This window comes from Mastigoproctus giganteus, chromosome 2 (genome assembly GCF_048544385.1).
Source record: "Mastigoproctus giganteus isolate SK-2022 chromosome 2, ASM4854438v1, whole genome shotgun sequence".
Taxonomy (NCBI): Eukaryota; Metazoa; Arthropoda; class Arachnida; order Uropygi; family Thelyphonidae; genus Mastigoproctus; species Mastigoproctus giganteus.
In genome coordinates, this window is record NC_143576.1 from 55,317,986 (window position 1) to 55,336,620 (window position 18,635).

An 18,635-nucleotide genomic window follows, 5' to 3' on the forward strand; every position below is an offset into this window, starting at 1 on the left:
GGATAGATCCCATCCACTCCAGCCGACTTTTTTATGTTTAACAATAATACAGGTTTATGTAAGAAATTGCGGGTGACCTTTATATAATAATTTGAATTTTGTTTAACAACGACTTCAACAGTTTCTCTTCCAATTTGCTCTCAGTTATCACAATATCATTTACATGCCAGTTAGGTTGGTAAACTTCCTGGCATCTAAGGTTATTACTATAATTAATTCCACTCATACACCACGTGAAATTAATAATATAGTTTATTAAGCTAATCGCCTAAATCACTATATAATTTAAGGTGAGGTTTCAGGCATCTGACCGATACCCATCATGAGACAATGCTTTTCGATGCTCCCAGAAATGCACTTCAAGTTTCTGGGAGCATCGGCAAGAGGAGTCTGACAGTAACATGGTCTGATGATGGGTAAGATGCCTGAAACGTCACCTTAAACTGTATAGTGTTTTAGGCAATTAGCTTAATAAACTGTATTTCACGTGGTATATTAGTGGTATTAATTATAGTAATAATCTTAATGGAAAACAACCACGTGACGTCATTCCCTAACTATATTCGTTCCTGGCATTTATCTTCCTAAAGAACTCCTCAGGCCAGAATGGGTGCAAAATACCTATTCAGTTTGTCAGCAACCTGAGCATTATCAACCGTTAAACCATCAACATCAAGTGTACTAATATGATCCAACCCCTTTTTTCTACTGTTAATATAAGTTAAGAAGTATGGTGGTTGGTGTTGTTACTCCATGAAAGAAAGGTTTGTATCTACACGTCAACCAATCTGGCTGTTTTACCTTGGACCATTAACTGTTTTTTCTAATTCTTGATTTTAAAATTTTCTTAAATTATTTTTAATGGTCTGGTTCCACAGGAACGAGTTATTGTCGGTGACTCTGTTGTCAAGGAGACTGCAAATATATTATGCAAAAAGGATAGGTGGAACAGAACTAAGGTATTTTGACAGTGGCAAATGTTGATGAGGTTGTTTAAGGGAACAAAAGGCGATATTGTTGTACACATTGGCACTAATGACCTTAAGAGTAAGAGATCTGAAGATTTACTTAACAAGTACAGGTCAATGCTGAAAAAAAGAAGCGAGTTAGGGTTACATTTGAAGGTGTCTGCAATTCGTCCCAGACAACGATAGGAGGGAGTATGTGATGAGAGCCTTGTCAATCAATTCGGCCCTGGAGAGATTGTGAAAGGCTCACGGGGCAGAATTTTTTTCAGCGTGGTCTGTGTTTGCTAACAGGAGAGACTGCTTCTACAAAGATGGGATGAGGCTTAAATAGAAAGGGTGAAAAAATATTTGCTGATGCTATCGAGGCAGTGTTAGGTGGTTCGAAAAACTGCTAGATTGGCGGGATTCACAGACTAAAAGATTAACGGTAGCCAGAGACAGAGGCGAAAGTGATTCTTGCACTGCTTCTATTGTAAGGAGCAGCAGCCTAGAGTGCAAGTTGCTGGGGACTTCAAGAGCTGTTGGGGGTCATCATGGAACAAGTAAATACATGGGCTGTGTTTTAGGGTAACTAAGAGTAAGAACAGGTGCATGTATACTTGCATGTACACCAATGCTAGAAGTATAGTAAATAAATTTGAATTTGAAGTACTGATCAAGACATCAAAGACAGATATTGTTGGGATATCAGAGACATCCCCTTCAGGGACTTAATCTTGGAGTCTACTAGTCTTTTCATACCAACTGAGAAATATTGTTTAAGGTACAGGCCTAAATGAATGTCGGATGAATTAATGAGGCTCGTGGCAGAGAAGAAAAATGTATGGGACACATATAAATGATCAGGCGACACAGAAACCTATGGCAGATATAAGCTAGTCTGTAATCCAGTCACAAAGGAGGTTAGGCAGGCGAAGGAAAATTACGAGAAATCTTTGGCAAAGGACGCAAAGAAAAACAGCAAAGAGTTCTTTACTTATGTAAACTCTAGAAGGAAATCAGATTGTTTCATTTAACATAGATGGTTCGACTATTGATGATCCTGCTCAAGTAGCTGATAAACTGAATGAGTATTTTGCATCTACATTCAAGCATGTGGAGGTATTCACGGAGGGGAATGCCAGAAGTTTATAAAACTCGAACAGGGAGTTAAGTGTGATTTTGTAATGACTGAGAGCAAAGTGGAGGAGAAATTGTTGAAGTTAAACATAAAAAAGGCACATGGGACGGATGGAATCTATCCAGTTATATTGAAGGAGGCAGCGAGGGAATTAAGCAAATCCTTAGCCATAATTATAAGAGCATCCTTAGATTCAGGGGAGATCCCCATGGACTGGAGGTGTGCAAATATATCCCCAATTCACAAAGGGGGTGCAAAGGGTGACACAAATATTTATAGACCTGTTATTTTAACTCTTCTTACAGGAAAAATAATGGGGTCACTGGTTAAACAGGTGATTATAGGATCACCTATACGAGACAGCAGTAATAGCTCAGACACAGCATGGGTTTGTTTAGAGAAAGTCTTGTCTGAACAATTTGACTGGATACTACGATGTGGTCACAAAGTAACTGGATGCAAATAATAATTTTGATATCATATACAGGATGATTCACTACCAGTGCGACAAACTTGCAGCAGGTGTATGGGGCACAAAGACGAATCGGAATCACATAGCATTGCAGGGTCCGAAATGCCTTTGTCATGCGGTAGAGGACGTTGAACGGGAGGTCGCGTGAATAGCGATCCCGCTGGAAGTCAGCATTTGCGAACCGTTTCTGTTGAAGAAACCAAGTAGCAAAAGTTCTCCGGAGTGGATAATCCACAGGCTTCAAAGATTGGACGCGTTGCAGATGGTATGAACTCATTTGGTTTGTTGACAGCATTCTCCATACAGTGAATTGGGAAATACCCAATCGTTGGCCTATCGCTCGAGTACTCGTACTCGGATTGCCTTCTGCAAGACGTCGGACATTCTCCTCATTGTCTGGCGTCCTCGTCGTTAGCTCTCGATTCATGGTACCTCTCGTGAAACAACCAGTCTCACGTAACCTTCTGTGCACGAGTGCGAAAATCTTAAGATGAGGAGCACGCCTGTGCGGGAAACGTTCCTGGTACAAGCGCAGAGTGGTGCGCCCGTTACAGTCCGCAGCTCCATACGCGAGGTGCATGTCAGCCAGTTCAACGTTTGAATACTCGTCCATCCTACTGCCTCGGGAATCGGTTCGCAAATGCTGACTTCCAGCGGGATCGCTGTTCAAGCGACCTCCCGTTCAACTTCCTCTACCGCATGACGAAGGCATTTCGGACCCTGCAATTCTATGCGATTCCGATTCGTCTTTGAGCCCCCTACACCTCCTGCAAGTTTGTCGCACTGGTAGTGAATCACCCTGTATTTGGATTTCAGGAAAGATTTTGATACTGTTTCACATGAAGGACCGCTATACAAGTTGGAGCGGTAAGGCATTAATGGCAAGTTACTGCAATGGATAAAGGGATGGATGAGTGGGAGACGGCAGATAGTGGTGATAAATGGACCTTGCTATACGTGGACTAATGTTATTAGCGGAGTCCCCCAGGGTTCGGTGCTGGGCCCATTGTTGTTTCGTGTATTTATCAATGATATCGATGAAGGTATATCAGGCTTAATGTCCAAGTTTGCAGATGACAGAAAGGTTGGCAGGGTTTTCAATAACAGTAAAGACAGTATGCTATTGCAACAGGATCTAGAAAAGGTAGGCAGATGGGCTGAGAAGTGGTAATTGAAGTTTAACATTGACAAATGCAAAGTACTCCATATGGGTAGCAGTAATCCAAGAGAAACGTACCAACTGTGCGGTATTATACTCAGGAAGATTGAGAATGAAAAAGACCTGGGGATAATTATGCAGTCGGATATGATGTTCTCTGAGCAGTGCAGACGGGCTGCATGAGCAGGTAATGGAGTTTTGTCAATGATATATAGGAACTTTGCTAGCAGAGACAAGGAGGTGATTATACCTTTGAATAAGGCAATGGTCAGGCCACACCTTTAGTACTGCGTACACGTCTGGAGACACTATTTTAGGAAGGCTGTAGAGTTGCTTGAACGAGTACAGAGAAGGGCAACAAGATTGGTGAGAGGAACAAAGGGGCTTAAATTCTGTAAGTTGCAGCATTTGGAGACTAGTCACCTGTGAGGTGATCTGATTCAGGTGTACAAAGCCTTGAATGGTTTGAGCAGGCTCAATGCTGACGGGATACGTCCCCTTGCTCAGATTAAGAACCTGAAGGGCCATAGATTCAAATTGGGAAAGACATTTGTAGAATAGACGTGCGAGTTTACCTGTAGCCAGTGGGTAGTTGATTGCTGGAATAGACTTCCACTCCCATCTGTTGTTGTGGAAGTTGATAACTTAAATAAATTTAAGGCCGAACTAGACAAACATTTGGAGTGACCGGATGGGTGAAATGGGAAGGGTTTTTTTTTTTTTTTTTTTTTTTTGAGCTGATGCTGCATAAGCTTGCTTTCTTCTATCATATACGAATGCTAATGTTTGCATGGATTTCCAGCAAACATTTCTATAAAAATGAAACATGAGTTTCATTTTTTATAGGTTTCTGGAATAAATTATTATTATTAAAAAAACGTTTTTTTCCCCTTTTATTGTATTTTTTTCCTCTACGTGATGGATGCGGTACCAAATGCATGGGGTGTTTGGTTGTGTCTGGTTATTATTATTATTGTTACTATTGATCGAGGAACTCTCTTACTGTATTACATGCATTCAGGATTGTTGTTTTCTGGAGTTCCATGTGAGTGTTCTCTGAGAGGTTGATTATTGCTAGGTTCTTATGGAGACTCTTCGGACTGGAAGCCACATATCTTTGACTTCCTGTCTTAGGTCTCAGTACTTGCTGATCTGTTCCTCGTATATTTTCTGAAGTTTATTGGTGTTGGGCACCGCTACTTGGATCAGGTAGGTAGCCATTTCTTTCTTGTTGATGTAGGTTATGTCTAGTCAATTGTGCGGAATCATCTCGTCCATTATTATGGAATGGTCCCAGTATAGTTTGAGTAGAGGGCTCTAGTACGGCCTGAGGCTTGTACTTGTAATACGGTAAACTCTCTTTGATCAGATGGTATTTCTGGATGTCCTTGATGCAATCCAGGGTTTTCACATTTCTCTGGGGCAAATTGCAGCCTGATGTCAGTGCTAAACTGTTCGGTGATCCATATTAGCTGTTGGAGTTGATTCTCAGTTGCAGCACAGAGTTTGATGTCATCCATGTACAGCAGATGAGCGACGCTGTGCAGTTCTTCCTCCCTTCTTTTAGGGTATATCCGTACTTGCTTTTATTGAACATGAGGGACAGTGCATTGAGTACTAGACAGAACTATAGTGGGCTCAGACTATTTTCCTGGAAGATTCATCTACTAATGGGAATCGGTCTGGTCGTGATGTTTTCGTCCTTGATGGTCATCCTCCATTTCGCCATGATTGCTTCAAGGAAGTGTGTCAGTGTCGGATTGACTTTGAAAATCCTCAGTGTTTCAATCAGTCAGCTATGGGGTACGGAGTCGAAGGGCTTGCGGTAGTCGATGTAGGTCGTGTACCGGTTGCAGTGCTTCTTATAGGCTTCCGGCTTTCTCAATAAATGCGGCGTTAATGATCAATTGTTTCTTACTTTCCTGTGTTCATCTGCTACCTCCCTTCTGCTACTCGGCCACAATGTTCTGGCTCTCCAAGTGATCTGATATGTTTTTAGTTATGTAGCTGGCTAGGATCTTGTACATTGTTTGACAGGTGATTGGTCTGGAATTTGCTGGGTTTGTGACGTCTTTCTAATTAGGTAGATTAGAAATCTAAATCAAGGGATCACTTACTTCAGGTAAGTGATTCCTTGGTTTAGAGATTCCCGGATTGTGTGAGTATGTGTGAGAGAGCTATTACACACGTACATTCATTTATTGGGGTGGATCCCTTTTGCTGGACGAAAAAACCCCATCTGGGGGAAAAACCTTGCTGTATACGCCTGAGACCGAATAACTCAGCCACGTAGCGAAAAAATGCCCATTAAAGTTCCTCGCGTCATCGACGGGATCACTCCCTTATACAATAGGATAATCACCAAATTATCCCTGCTGGCAAAGTTCCTGTATATTATTGAAATTCCTGGAAATTCGGATTTTTCCTCCAGCAGACAGAAAATCGACCTCAGAACACACGCAATTTATGGGCAATATACACTGAGCAACATGGCCTAAGTTGCCGATGCTCCTAAAACTCTAACAACAACTTGTCGCACCGATTGAGCCCAGGTGACAGTATATATCTCTCTTGCTCTCCGATTTTCATCAACGACACCGTGCATTACAACTGATAGGTTAACCTTATCCGTAATTACCTTATTAGTAAATTTATAAGAGGAGTTTACCTCAATATAGTACGTGGAACACTTCCGTATGATACCCTCCAGAAATTAAAACGGAAAAAACGAAAAAATCGACAACTTACCGGTCCATTAAAGTAAAATATAAATAATTAAAGTAAAATATAAATAATTAAATAATCAATTTAACACAATTCAAAATCAATTCAAAACAATTAAAATTAAAATTAACGCAATTAAAAGAATAACGAAAATATTCAAAACGATCTTCCTTCCTATAGTATGAATCAGAGCTGTAATATTTTCGTTATTCTTTTAATTGCGTTAATTTTAATTTTAATTGTTTTGAATTGATTTTGAATTGTGTTAAATTGATTATTTAATTATTTATATTTTACTTTAATTATTTATATTTTACTTTAATGGACCGGTAAGTTGTCGATTTTTTCGTTTTTTCCGTTTTAATTTCTGGAGGGTATCATACGGAAGTGTTCCACGTACTATATTGAGGTAAACTCCTCTTATAAATTTACTAATATTATTATCAACGTAGAACATATTGAGTATTACAGCTCTGATTCATACTATGTAATTACCTTATATATAGATTGTCATGGGTCTGCATTACATGCATTCTCAACAAATTTCTGCCATGCAAGTAACTTATAAAACTTAATCCTGGAAGAATAAAAGTCTCTTTAAATCTAAATATATTCCTTTCATTTTCTGAATCAACATCAGTTCCAGTCCTTACTTGTTAATAACTCTTCCTGCAGCTCTCATTTATCATTTCAAATCAGTTAAAACACTGTTCCACCGCGGAAAGCTTCTTATACATTTCTTCTTCTTACGCATGGCACTCCTAGAAGCCGTTTGCAAAATAGATGTTAATGTCTTAGCTTTGACAGCATCACTTTTCATAAACCAATCAGTCGTTAAATTAAGATTACTATTGACGGAATTATCAAACCTATTCCATCTAATAGTTTGACAGCATACCTATTGGTCTCGTACCAGATTTGGGCAAGTCTGTCACAGAGTACGCATATGTAATGCATCTGTGGTCACTTGCTACCATAGTTTCATGAACAGTGCCATTTCGAACATATCTTATTGAAGCACTACAGCACGCAGTCATGTTGATATATGATTCTAATGATCGAAGAAAATGTCTGCAACTGCAACCGATCATTCACCACCTCCCACCTCAAAGATACAGGAAATCTTCGAGATCTAAACCTCTGTCATCAGAAATGACACCTTTCTAGAGCGTAGAGCCAGCGTTTGTATCAATTCCCCTGCAACTGTTACAGGTTTAGACCTTAATAAACCCTTCACTCTATCTATTAGATGCATACTGTATGTATGCATCTAATTCATCATTATATTTGTGAAAGAATTATGAAAGCATTAGCATTAGTAGAGGCATTTGATGCAAGAAAGCAAGCTTATGCAGCATCAGCCAGAAAAAAAAAAAAAACCACTTCCACTTCACCCCTCTGTTCGTTCGAAATACCTGTCCAGCTGAGCCTTAAACTTATTTAGGTTATCAACTTCCACGACAAGGGATGGAAGTCTATTCCACCAACCAACCACCCGCTGGCTAAAGGCAAATTTCCTCACGTCTATCCTACATCTGTCCTTTCACAATTTGGATTTATGCCCTCTCAGGTATTTATTCTGAGCTAGAGGAAGAATTCCATCAGCATTGAGCATGCTCTAGCCATTCAAGGCTTTATACACCTCTATCAGATCACCTCGCCGGTGCCTAGTCTCCAGACACTGTAATTTGCAAAACTTAAGCCTTTCTTCGTAAGAGCACCCCTTTGTTCCATTCACTAATCTTGTTGCCCTTCTCTGTACTCGTTCCAGAAGCTCTACATCCTTCTTGAAATGAGGCCTCCAGACCTGTATACAGTACTCTAGGTGTGGCCTGACCATTGCCTTATACAAGGGAATAATCACCACCTTATCCCTGCTAGAAAAATTCCTATATGTCATTGACAATACACCATGAGCTACTCTTGCAGCCCGTCTGCACTGCTCAGAGAACTTCATATCTGCCTGTACAACCACCCCCAGGTCCCTTTCATTCTCTACCACTGTCAGTGTAGTACCACAGAGTTGATACGTTGCTCTGGGGTTGCTGTTTCCCATGTGTAGTACTTTACATTTTTCAATGTTAAACTTCATTTGCCACCTCTCAGCCCATCTGCTCAACCTTTCCAGATCATGTTGCAGCAGCATAGTGTCAGTAGTGTCCTTGACAACCCTGCCTACCTTTGTATCGTCTGCAAACTTCGACATTAAGCTTGATATACCATCATCAATATCATTTATAAATACAGAAAACAATAATGGACCCAACACTGAGCCCTGAGGGACTCCAGTAATAACATTAGTCCACGACGAGCAGTGCCCATTGATTACCACTCTGTCTTCTCCCCCTCAGCCACCCCTGCAGCAGTTTGCCTCCAATGTCACACTGCTCCAATTTGTGCAGCAGACTTCCATGTGCAACAGTATCAAAAGCCTTTCTAAGATCCAAGTATATAATATCAAAGTTATTCCCTGCATCCAGTTCCTTTGTGACTGCATCATAGTATCCAATCAAATTGGTCAGGTAAAACTTCCCCTTAACAAAACCATGCTGTGCCCGAGCTATAACTGAAGTCTTGTCTAAATGATCCTGCAGTGCTTCTTTAACTAGTGCCTCCATTAATTTTCCTGGAACAGAAGTTAAATTCACAGGTCTATAATTACTTGTGTCAGCCTTTGATCCTACTTTGTGAATTGCGGTCACATTTGCACATCTCCAGTCTATGGGTACTTCCTGAGTCCAAGGAAGCTCTCATAATTATGGCTAAGGGTTTGCTTACTTCCTCTGCTGCCGCTTTTAATATAACTGGATATATCCCATCCACCCCGGGTGCCTTTCTTGTGTTTATCTTCAACAATTTCTCCTCCACTTTACTCTCAGTTATTACAAGATTCTCTAGCTTACTGCTAGAGAATTTGTTGAATACACCTCTGGCATTCCCCTCGCTAAATAACTCCTTATGTGTGAATGTCGATGCAAAATATTCATTTAGTTTGTTAGCTACCTGAGCAGGTTCATCAACAGTTGACCCATCGATATCAAGTGGACCAATCTGATTCATCCCTTTCCTTCTAGAGTTTACATAAGTAAAGAACTCGTTGCTGTTTTTCTTTGCATCTCTTGCCAAAGATTTCTCGTAATCTGCCTTCGCCTGCGTAACCTCCTTTGTAACTTGGTTACAGATCAACTTGTACCTATCATAGGCTTCTGTGTCACATGTTAATTTATATATATCCCATGAATTTTTCTTCTCTGTCATATGTCTCATTAGCTCATCTGACATCCATTTAGGTCTAAACCCTGAACAATAGTTCTTAGTTGGTATGTAAAGCCTAGTACCTTCCAACATAAGTTCTTTGAATGCTTCCCATTTTGCATTTGCTGTAGGTAACATCATCAGTTGATCCCACTGTGTAGAATTTAAATACTGGCTCAGTCCATCGTAGTCGTCTTTACGAAAGCAATAACCCTTCCCTTTACCCCTAATGGTAGTTACCTCTTTGAGCAAATCCCACTTCAGCACACTGTGATCACTGCCACCTAGTGGTTCATTTATCTGCAGATTCTTAATGCATGAAGAATCACTGCTGATAATCAAATCAAGAGTATTCCTCCCTCTAGTTGCCTCCCGAACATGCTGATATAGAAAAACAATCATCCAATAAATCCACAAAAGCCTTGCTAGTGTTTGAGTGACCAGCCCCCAAATTCCAGTCAATCTCTGGGAAATTAAAAAATCTCCCATTATAAGACTCTCTGATTTACTGGCCCACTCTATTTCCCTGTACAGTTTCTTATTATACTCATCAGAGTCATTAGGCCTATAGCACACTCCTACTCTCAATTTTGATCTCCCAATGCTTATGTCACACCAAACTGACTCGACACTGCACTGTCCAGCGATGTCCACTGGCTTCACTTCCTTGGATTTTATGTATTTCTTAACTAATAACATAATCCCTCCTCTCTTCTTATCCAGTCTATCCTTTCTGTAGATGTTGTACTCCCCAAATTCCAGTTCTGTGCGACCCCACGTCTCTGATATCCCAACAATATCTGCCTTTGATGTTTTGAGCAATACCTCAAATTCATCAAATTTATTTACTAAACTCCTAGCATTGGTGTACACGCAAGTATACATGAACTTATTTCTATTCTTAGCTACCCTAACACAACCCATGTGTTTACTTGTACCGCAATGACTCCCAGCAGTCTCTGAAATATCCTGCATCTTATTTTTCAGGCTTCTGCTCATTCCAATAGAAGCAGTGCAAGAATCTCTTTCACCTCTGCCAGTGGCTACTGTTAATCTATTCATCTTTGTCTCCCCCCAAGCTAGCAGTTTTCCTACCCACCTAAGACTGCCTCGATAGCATCAGCAAATATTCTTGCACCCTTTCTATTTAAGTGTATCCCATCCCTGTAGAAGCAATCTCTCCTGTTAACAAGTACAGTCCAGGCTGAAAAAAAATTCTACCCCTTGAGCCTTGCACAATCTTTCCAGGGCCAAATTGATCGACAAGGCTCTCATCATATACTCCCTCCTATCGTGTCTGGGCAGAATTGCAGACACTTTCAAATTCAACCTTATTTCACGGCTTTTTTTCAACAGTGACCTGTACTTGTTAAGTAATTCTGCCGGTCTCCTACTCTTGATATCATTAGTGCCAACGTGTACAACTATATCACCTTTTGTGCCCTTAAAAGATGATATCTGCTCTACAACGTCATCAACCTTTGCCCCTGGCAGACATACCCTGGTCCTGTTCCAACCATCTTTTACAATAAATTATTATATTTATTTACAATAAATGAACACCAAGTACAAGGATACCAAAATAACCTAAAAAACTATTTTATTAGGGTCACTCGGAAAGTTATTTCATCTACCCATGTGTATTGTGTCTGTAAATTGTGCGTGTTCTCTGGTCGATTTTACTGCTTTGCTGGACGAAAGACCCCGTGTTCCAGGGGAAACCTTACTATGAGACTGACTAACTCAGCCACGGAGTGAAAAAAGTCCATAAAAGTTCCTCGCGTCATCGACAGGATTCGAACCCGGGCCTTCTCCACCCGCTGTGGGGAGGACGGCGACGATACCACTGTGCTACCCCACAGACCGATCAAAAAGGACCAATTACTTCACAGTGTACGCCATATTCGAAACACAATGAAGTGATCATTGTAACAACCAAATTAGGATTAGTGACGATTATGGCCGCGTATGGTTACTCCCCTCATTGTAAAATTCTGTAATTGCCCGGATGTCCCCTTATCTTTCCTAAGAAAGAGTAAGGTTTCTGTAACAGTAAGATATCACGACCTTTCCTCCACCTCCTTAATCAATTGAAGAGCCACTTCCTTTGCACGTTGAGCATTCAATTGCAACAACTCTATTATAGTAGTTTCATTTTGACTACTGATAGTCTGAGTTAATCGGTCGAGGGTAGTATGTTTTTTTCTCGGAAACTCGGGTTTTTCGTTCAGGAAACAGAAAATAGACCTCAGAACACACGCAATTTACAGACAATATACAAGAGCAATATGGCCTTAGTTGCTAATGCTCCTAAAATCACACTACAACCACAAAATGCAAAAAAACACAATCTAAAGAATTTAAACTCACGATACAAAAAGCCCAAGGGCTAAATAATCCTCCTCTCACGGGCACGTAAATATAGATCTCAACTTCCATAGATTTCTAGAATCACCTTGATGTTAAACTTCCTCAATTTAGTCAGCCAGAGAACCCCAAACTGCTCGCTCCAGACCACGAGAAGGTATGAGCAACTATTCTATTCAGTTGCGTTTTTTCAACGACAAAACGATCCAAAAACAGAGAATAAAGAGCTCAAAATAACAAGTAGCAATCGAGCGCTTGAGCTCACACTATAGCAATGACCAGTCTTCCTTACAAAAATCACAGTTTCTCCAGAACCGCCCCTGGGGTTCCATTTTGAGAATAAAAGGAAATTTATTATTAGGGATGCGCGCTACTTCCAGAGCTTTGTATCTTTCTGATATTTGACAAAAGTGTGGCCGAATTCCCTGTCCCATCACAGAATCCATAAAAAATATTTACTTCATGGTTCTTGCTGAAGCAGGGAGAGTGCAATTTTTTTTTTTTTTTTGTTGTTTTTGAAAGATACATGTAGATATAAGTTGTTTTCGCTAAATTCAGTAGGTGGCACTACTGTTTGGTTATCGATTAGGTTTATGTTTTGGCGGATGTTGTTTTAGCATTTATATTGCATACGGTTTCTCTTATTCATTTTCTCTACTTTTTAAAATACCAAAACAGTATCTTAGATAACAGTAGGTTTTTCAGCGAATTTTTGATTAACGTTTTTCCGTAAAATTTAGCAGGGTCGCACAGTCGAGGTTTAATAAGATTAATGCCGGGGGCTCACATCTGGTGAGTATGGGCTTGGCACACCCAGGGTCCTGAGCTGGATATCATTCTCCTCTTTCTTGGTGATTCCCTTCTATTTCTCTCTCTCTCTTTCTCCCTCCCTCCCTCCCTCTCAGGGTAACTAGTGATTTTTTTTTTTTTTTTCTTTTGGCTGTTGCAGGCTTCCTTGCACCATATAGCTAATAATAATAATGTGATCAATACAAAGGTACTGCATTTGGACAGCAGTAATCCTAATATAACGTACCAATTATTAGTAGTGTATTATGAACTGATTATGGAAAATGCAGAAATCGAGGATGGTTGATTATATACATCTAAAATGTTCTAGGATGAATTTATAAAATCTAAATGCATTTTCTGGGCTAAGTGCAGGAATCACGTTTAGATATGATATAAAGAGATATAATTCGAAAAATAGCAAACTATCTATAAGGCTGTATTTACCAGATAAGTATAAAGTTGAGTAGAAAGACAGAAAGTTATAGTTTTTACCATATCCACTTTAACTCCATTGTTTCCACTAAGGCCAAATTTTATTCACTATAGAAAAAACTAAGTTTGTACATTTATAGCATTAGGACCTGGTAAATGCGTATGTATTATATGTGTAGTACATACTATGCTTGTAGAAGTTCAATTTCTAGAAATTACTTAATTTTTAAAATAATATGACGTGCGGCCATTAAATAATGAGACTGTTGCAATAATATAAATATGAAATATTTCATACCTTACAAGTTATTCCCTTCAAAAGCTTTGGGCTTGCACACACTGCCCATATGTTTCTTCCAAGCACAGAAACATTTCTTGAAATCTTCTGTAAGCCCTTTTAACACTTTATTCATTTTTTTTTGTCTGAATCTTAAGCAGCCTGAAAATGGATTTCCTTAAGTACACTTTTCAGTTTAGGGAAGAGAAGAAAATCACAAGGATCACACAAGGAATGCATTTTGTGCTGAACCATTGTTTGATAGAACATCCAGCACTTCAATACTTCAGCATGGTATGTTTGATTGACAGTGTAGTATGTCTGATTTGGTGAGACGTATTCAGCCATAAGCTGAATACGTCCAGCCAAAGTAAAAAGGAATTATTATTCCTTTAATATCAAAGAAAACAGGAAGTATGGTTTTCATTTTTGATTTTGACCTTTTTTTTTTTTTTTTTTTTTTTGTCTTCCATTGATTGTCTTTTAGTTTCTGGGTCATACTGAAACAGTCAACTTTCATTGCAAGTAATCATAGTACTCAAAGTCTGGATTTTCTTCAGTTTTTTTCAGAACATCTTCAAGGGGCAAGGGAAGATATTAGAAATCCATGTCGTATTCTTTGAGCCATTCTTGCATGATTCTGGTATGATGCTTTGTTTCCTTGTCATTCATAAAGTGACCATCACCTTTTGGATAAAAGTGCACCATTGCAGGGTGCAGTAGATCTGATACAAAATTCAGGTACTTTCTGGATGACATTCAACCTTCCACCAGTATCAACAGACCCAGTCTGTGCCAACAAAACATTCCCCATACCATGATACCATCTCCATGCTTGCTTTGTCAGGTTCTTGCCATACTCTGCCTACCACTAGTGCAAAACAAAATGTATCATGATTCATCTCACTATATGACTTTCTTCCATTGTTCTACTGTCCAATCACAACATTCTCGGTACCACTGCAAGCAGATTTTTTGTTTTTCTGAAACAAGTGGCTTCCAAATAGGCAGGCAACTGGCAATACCCAATTTCTTCAATTCCCTGTATGGGCTTGCTTGAATTCAGATGTTATTTGCTGCACACTGGATTGAATGGCTTCTTTCTTGAAGTATTGTTTTTCTGCCACATTTAAGTCGTAGAGATATGGAAGAACTGCTTGCTTTCCAGTCATTCAAAACCTTTGAGATGGATGCTTTTGATGAACCAGTTGTCTTTTCTTGAATCATGGCTCCTGCTAATGTAGTCACGATAAGACGTTTTTCAATGTCTGATAGATCATGTGTTTTTTCTCCATTCTGGCTTTGAATTATGGAAGTCAAACAGCCTGTGCAGTATGTCTCATGTCTCACTGCATGTCACAGTTTTCTTTGCATCTGTTTGCATTTCTTCTGTCTATAACTGTCTTAATACAAAGGCTAATTTTTTTTTCTTTTTGTCCATTGTGTGTATTAGGACAGTTTTTTAAATAATGAAGTGCCATCATCAGAATTGTAACTAGGAATTTAGACCATTATGGCTAACTAGCAGAAATGTACTTTTTGTTTTCATAAATTATAATTAAATAATAAAAATGAGCACTATTATACATAATGTAGCATTTTTATAGAAAAGAGACATGCTTTTATAATAATTCATTTATATAACAATTATCAGTTTTTTAAAATAAATTATAAATTCAGTTCTAAAGTTTAACTTCGTTTGGCACCTGCGTTTGGAACCACATTTGCCATGCCCTAGTTATCTTTTTTCCCCAGCATATCCTGCACGATATTGGTTGAAAAAGAAATGTTCAAACTAAAATGAAATAGTTTGTTGTCAAAAAATAACACACAAAAAAAAGAGCAAAAGTTATACAAAGTTCTATTATTTGCTTCGCACATCAGTAGGTATGTTGTCTGCAGCCATCATACATCAGTATTTTAAACAGAAGTAATTATTATTATACAAAATGTTTCTAGGCATTTTACTATCATATTAGTATATGCTTGAGTACAGTTATATTGGTGCCTCTGTGGGCAGGAGCAGCAGTGCGTAGCACACGTTTCTTGATTAGACCCGGGTTAGAGCTCGTGACCACCAAATATGGAGGATGCGGAAAGGTCAGGGAACGACCCCCGCATATCCCCGGAGCAATATGGCCTTAGTTGCTAATGCTCCTAAAAACCAAATAAACAAACAGTACAGTTATCAATACGCTAACATGTTCATCACTGCTTGTGCAGTAAGCATGCATTATTTTATTATAGTTTCTGCAGCTAAAAGAAACAATATTGTTAGTTTATGAACATAATTCTGTATCATTATTTTAATTTAATTAAAAGCAAATTTTGATTAGTATATTTTGCTTTTGAAATGAAAGCATAATTGCAGTTCAGTTTTCTAGTTTATCAAAAACAGTATAAAACAAATTTAAAATAGGCGTATTATTTATAATTATATGCTTTTTTTTTTTTATATATATATGTAAACCCCAAACATGAGAGGTATTAGAACCTAAAGTACTTTGTACAGTGCTTGGATTGGAGATGGTTGAGAAGACGAAAGAAGATATTTGTTGGCATTGAACTTAAACTTCTGTAGACTGTAATTTTCAGGAAATACGTATGAAGAAAGGTTGTTCCAGAAAACGGCAGTTGAATGAATAAACGAGGAAGATGAAAAGTTGGTTCTGTGAGTTTGAAGTCGGCAGTAAATGGATGTTGGCTAGTGATGGCACGTGTTCGGACTGTTTTGAAAGAGAGACCGGTTATTATAGAAGCCAATTCAGAAGAACAGTGCCCATGGAAGTATCTGTAGAAGAGGCATGCAGCAGAAACAGTACGTCTATGAGACAGCGAGTGGAGAAACTCTGTTAGAGACGAATCATTAATTAACCTAACTGCCCTCTTCTGAACAGAATCAAGAAGCCTGAGAGAGGTTTTGGGGCCACCAAAACCTCTCTCAGGATGTGGGAACAATATTCCATGACAGAGCGGATTTGCGATTTATACAGAGTGAGCAGCTGTTTGGAAGAAAAGTAACGCCAAGAGCGAAAGAGAAAACCAAGTTTTTTAGATGCAGAGGAAGCAATATTTGTGATGTGCTTGTGCCAAGAGAGATTAGAAGTCAGGGTAATTCCCAAAAGAGATATATCATTTTGCCTAGAAATTGGAGTGTCACTAAAGATAAGCATAGGAGGAGAAGAATCCTTTTTGCGAGATATAAGACAAGACTGAGTTTTAGAAGGGTTGAAATCAACTAAGTTGCCTTTGCCCCACTGGAGAATTACCTGAAGATCGGCATTTAAGGAATTGATAGCAGATTTTTGAGAAGTTTAAGCTGATTGAGCAGGGCAAGGTTTCTCAAAATGGAAAGTGGAATGCAATGTGCTATCATCAGCAAAACTATGGATAGGATTTCCAGTCAATGGAAGAAGGTCATTAATATACAAGAGGAAAATAGTGGGGGAAAGAACTGAATCTTGGGGGACACCGGCATTAGTGGAGAAGTTAGAAGACAGAGAGCCATCTACCATAACGCTCAGTGAGCGATCAGAGAGAAAACTGGATAACCAATTACTGAAAACAGTTGGCAAACCATAAGATGGAAGCTTGTTTAGAAGACCTTTATGCCAAACACGATCGAAAGCCTTTGAAATGTCAAGAGCAACTACTTGTGTTTCATCGAACCTTTCCGTTGAATTAGTCCATAAATGGGTAACATAAGCCAGAATATCACCAGTGGATCGACACTGATGGAATCTATACTGGCGATCGTTGATCAGACGGAAGGTTTCTAGGTAGTTTAAGAGTTGGCAGTTAATTGATTTCTCCATTACTTTAGAAAGAGTAGAAGTAATTGCAATGGAACGATAATTGGATGGGAGCGATTTGTCAACCTTTTTAGGAACTGGCTGGATGTGACCAAATTTCCAAGCAGAAGGAAAAACACCTTTGGAATAAGATAGTGAAAAAAGGCGGCAAAGAATAGGAGTAAGTTGAAGAGAACAGGTTTTGAGAACAAGTGGAAAAATACCATTGGGACCTGGAGCTTTCTTAGCATCAAGATTCGTCAAAGTCCTTTTGACATCCTTTTGACGGAAGACCACAGGAGGCATTGAATGGAGCGTTTTGGGAATGGTGGGAGGTGTTTTATCAAGATCATTAATACATGATTTGAAAAAAAAATGGGATGCTAGCAGGTCAGCTTTATCCTTGGCTGAAGTGACAACAGAACCATCTGGTTTGGACAGAGATGGGCAAATAGCTTTGGCAAGAGACCAGAATGCTCGGCTACCATTAGGGCAAGAAGCAAGTTTTCTACTCTTAGCCTGTTCAAACTCTAGTTTGGACTGATTAATAACTGCTTTACAATTGTTGTGAGCTTTGGTGTCAGCAGAAAATGAAACTGAAGAATTAGAAACAAGCCAATTACACTATGCAACATTCTTCTCTTGAACAGCCTTAGCACATTTATTGAAAAACCATGGTTTAGATAAAGAATGAGATTTTAAAGTGGAGTGTGGAATAAAGGATTCCATTCCTGAAAGTATGATTTCACGGACATGATCTGAGCAAACGTTGACATCAGAAGTTTTGAAACAGTAATCCGACCAAGGAAAAGAAGAAAAGAAATCTCGCAGGTCATTCCATTTTGCATTCTTGTAATGCCAAACAACACGAGGTTGGGAATAGCCATTAGATAAAGGCTCCATTGGAGAAGAGACAATCACCAAGTTGTGATCTGAAGTGCCTAAAGGACCTCTCACTTCGACCGTGTACTTAGAAGGGTTGTTTGTGAGAAAAAGATCAAACGTGTTGTCTGTATGATTAGGATTGTCTGGTATTCTTGTAGGTAAATGAACAATCTGTGCAAGGTCATCAGTAATTGCAAAAGCCTCAGCATCTCGACCAGCTCGGTCGGTGTGACTAGAAAACGGAAGCCAGCTGGAGTTGTGAACATTAAAATCACCAAGGAAAATTACCTCACTGTTAGCAAAGTTGGACTGGAGAAAGTTAAATTGCAAAGAGAGGAAGTCAAAGAGCTCCAAGTGATTAGTGGAGTTGGGAGAACGGTAGAGACAACAGAT

The 18,635-nt window shown here is 39.2% G+C and overlaps 1 protein-coding gene across 2 annotated transcripts in view; it reads left to right on the forward strand.

Moving 5' to 3' along the window:
- The first annotated feature begins 12,725 nt into the window (after positions 1–12,725).
- The window catches only part of LOC150089306 (UPF0235 protein C15orf40 homolog), a 72,245-nt gene continuing 66,335 nt past the window's right edge, over positions 12,726–18,635 (forward strand). For both annotated transcript variants that reach the window (XM_090368485.1, XM_090368486.1), the window contains exon 1: positions 12,726–12,857. The gene's annotated coding sequence lies outside the window, so the exon portion shown is untranslated. The remainder of the gene's footprint in view (positions 12,858–18,635) is intronic.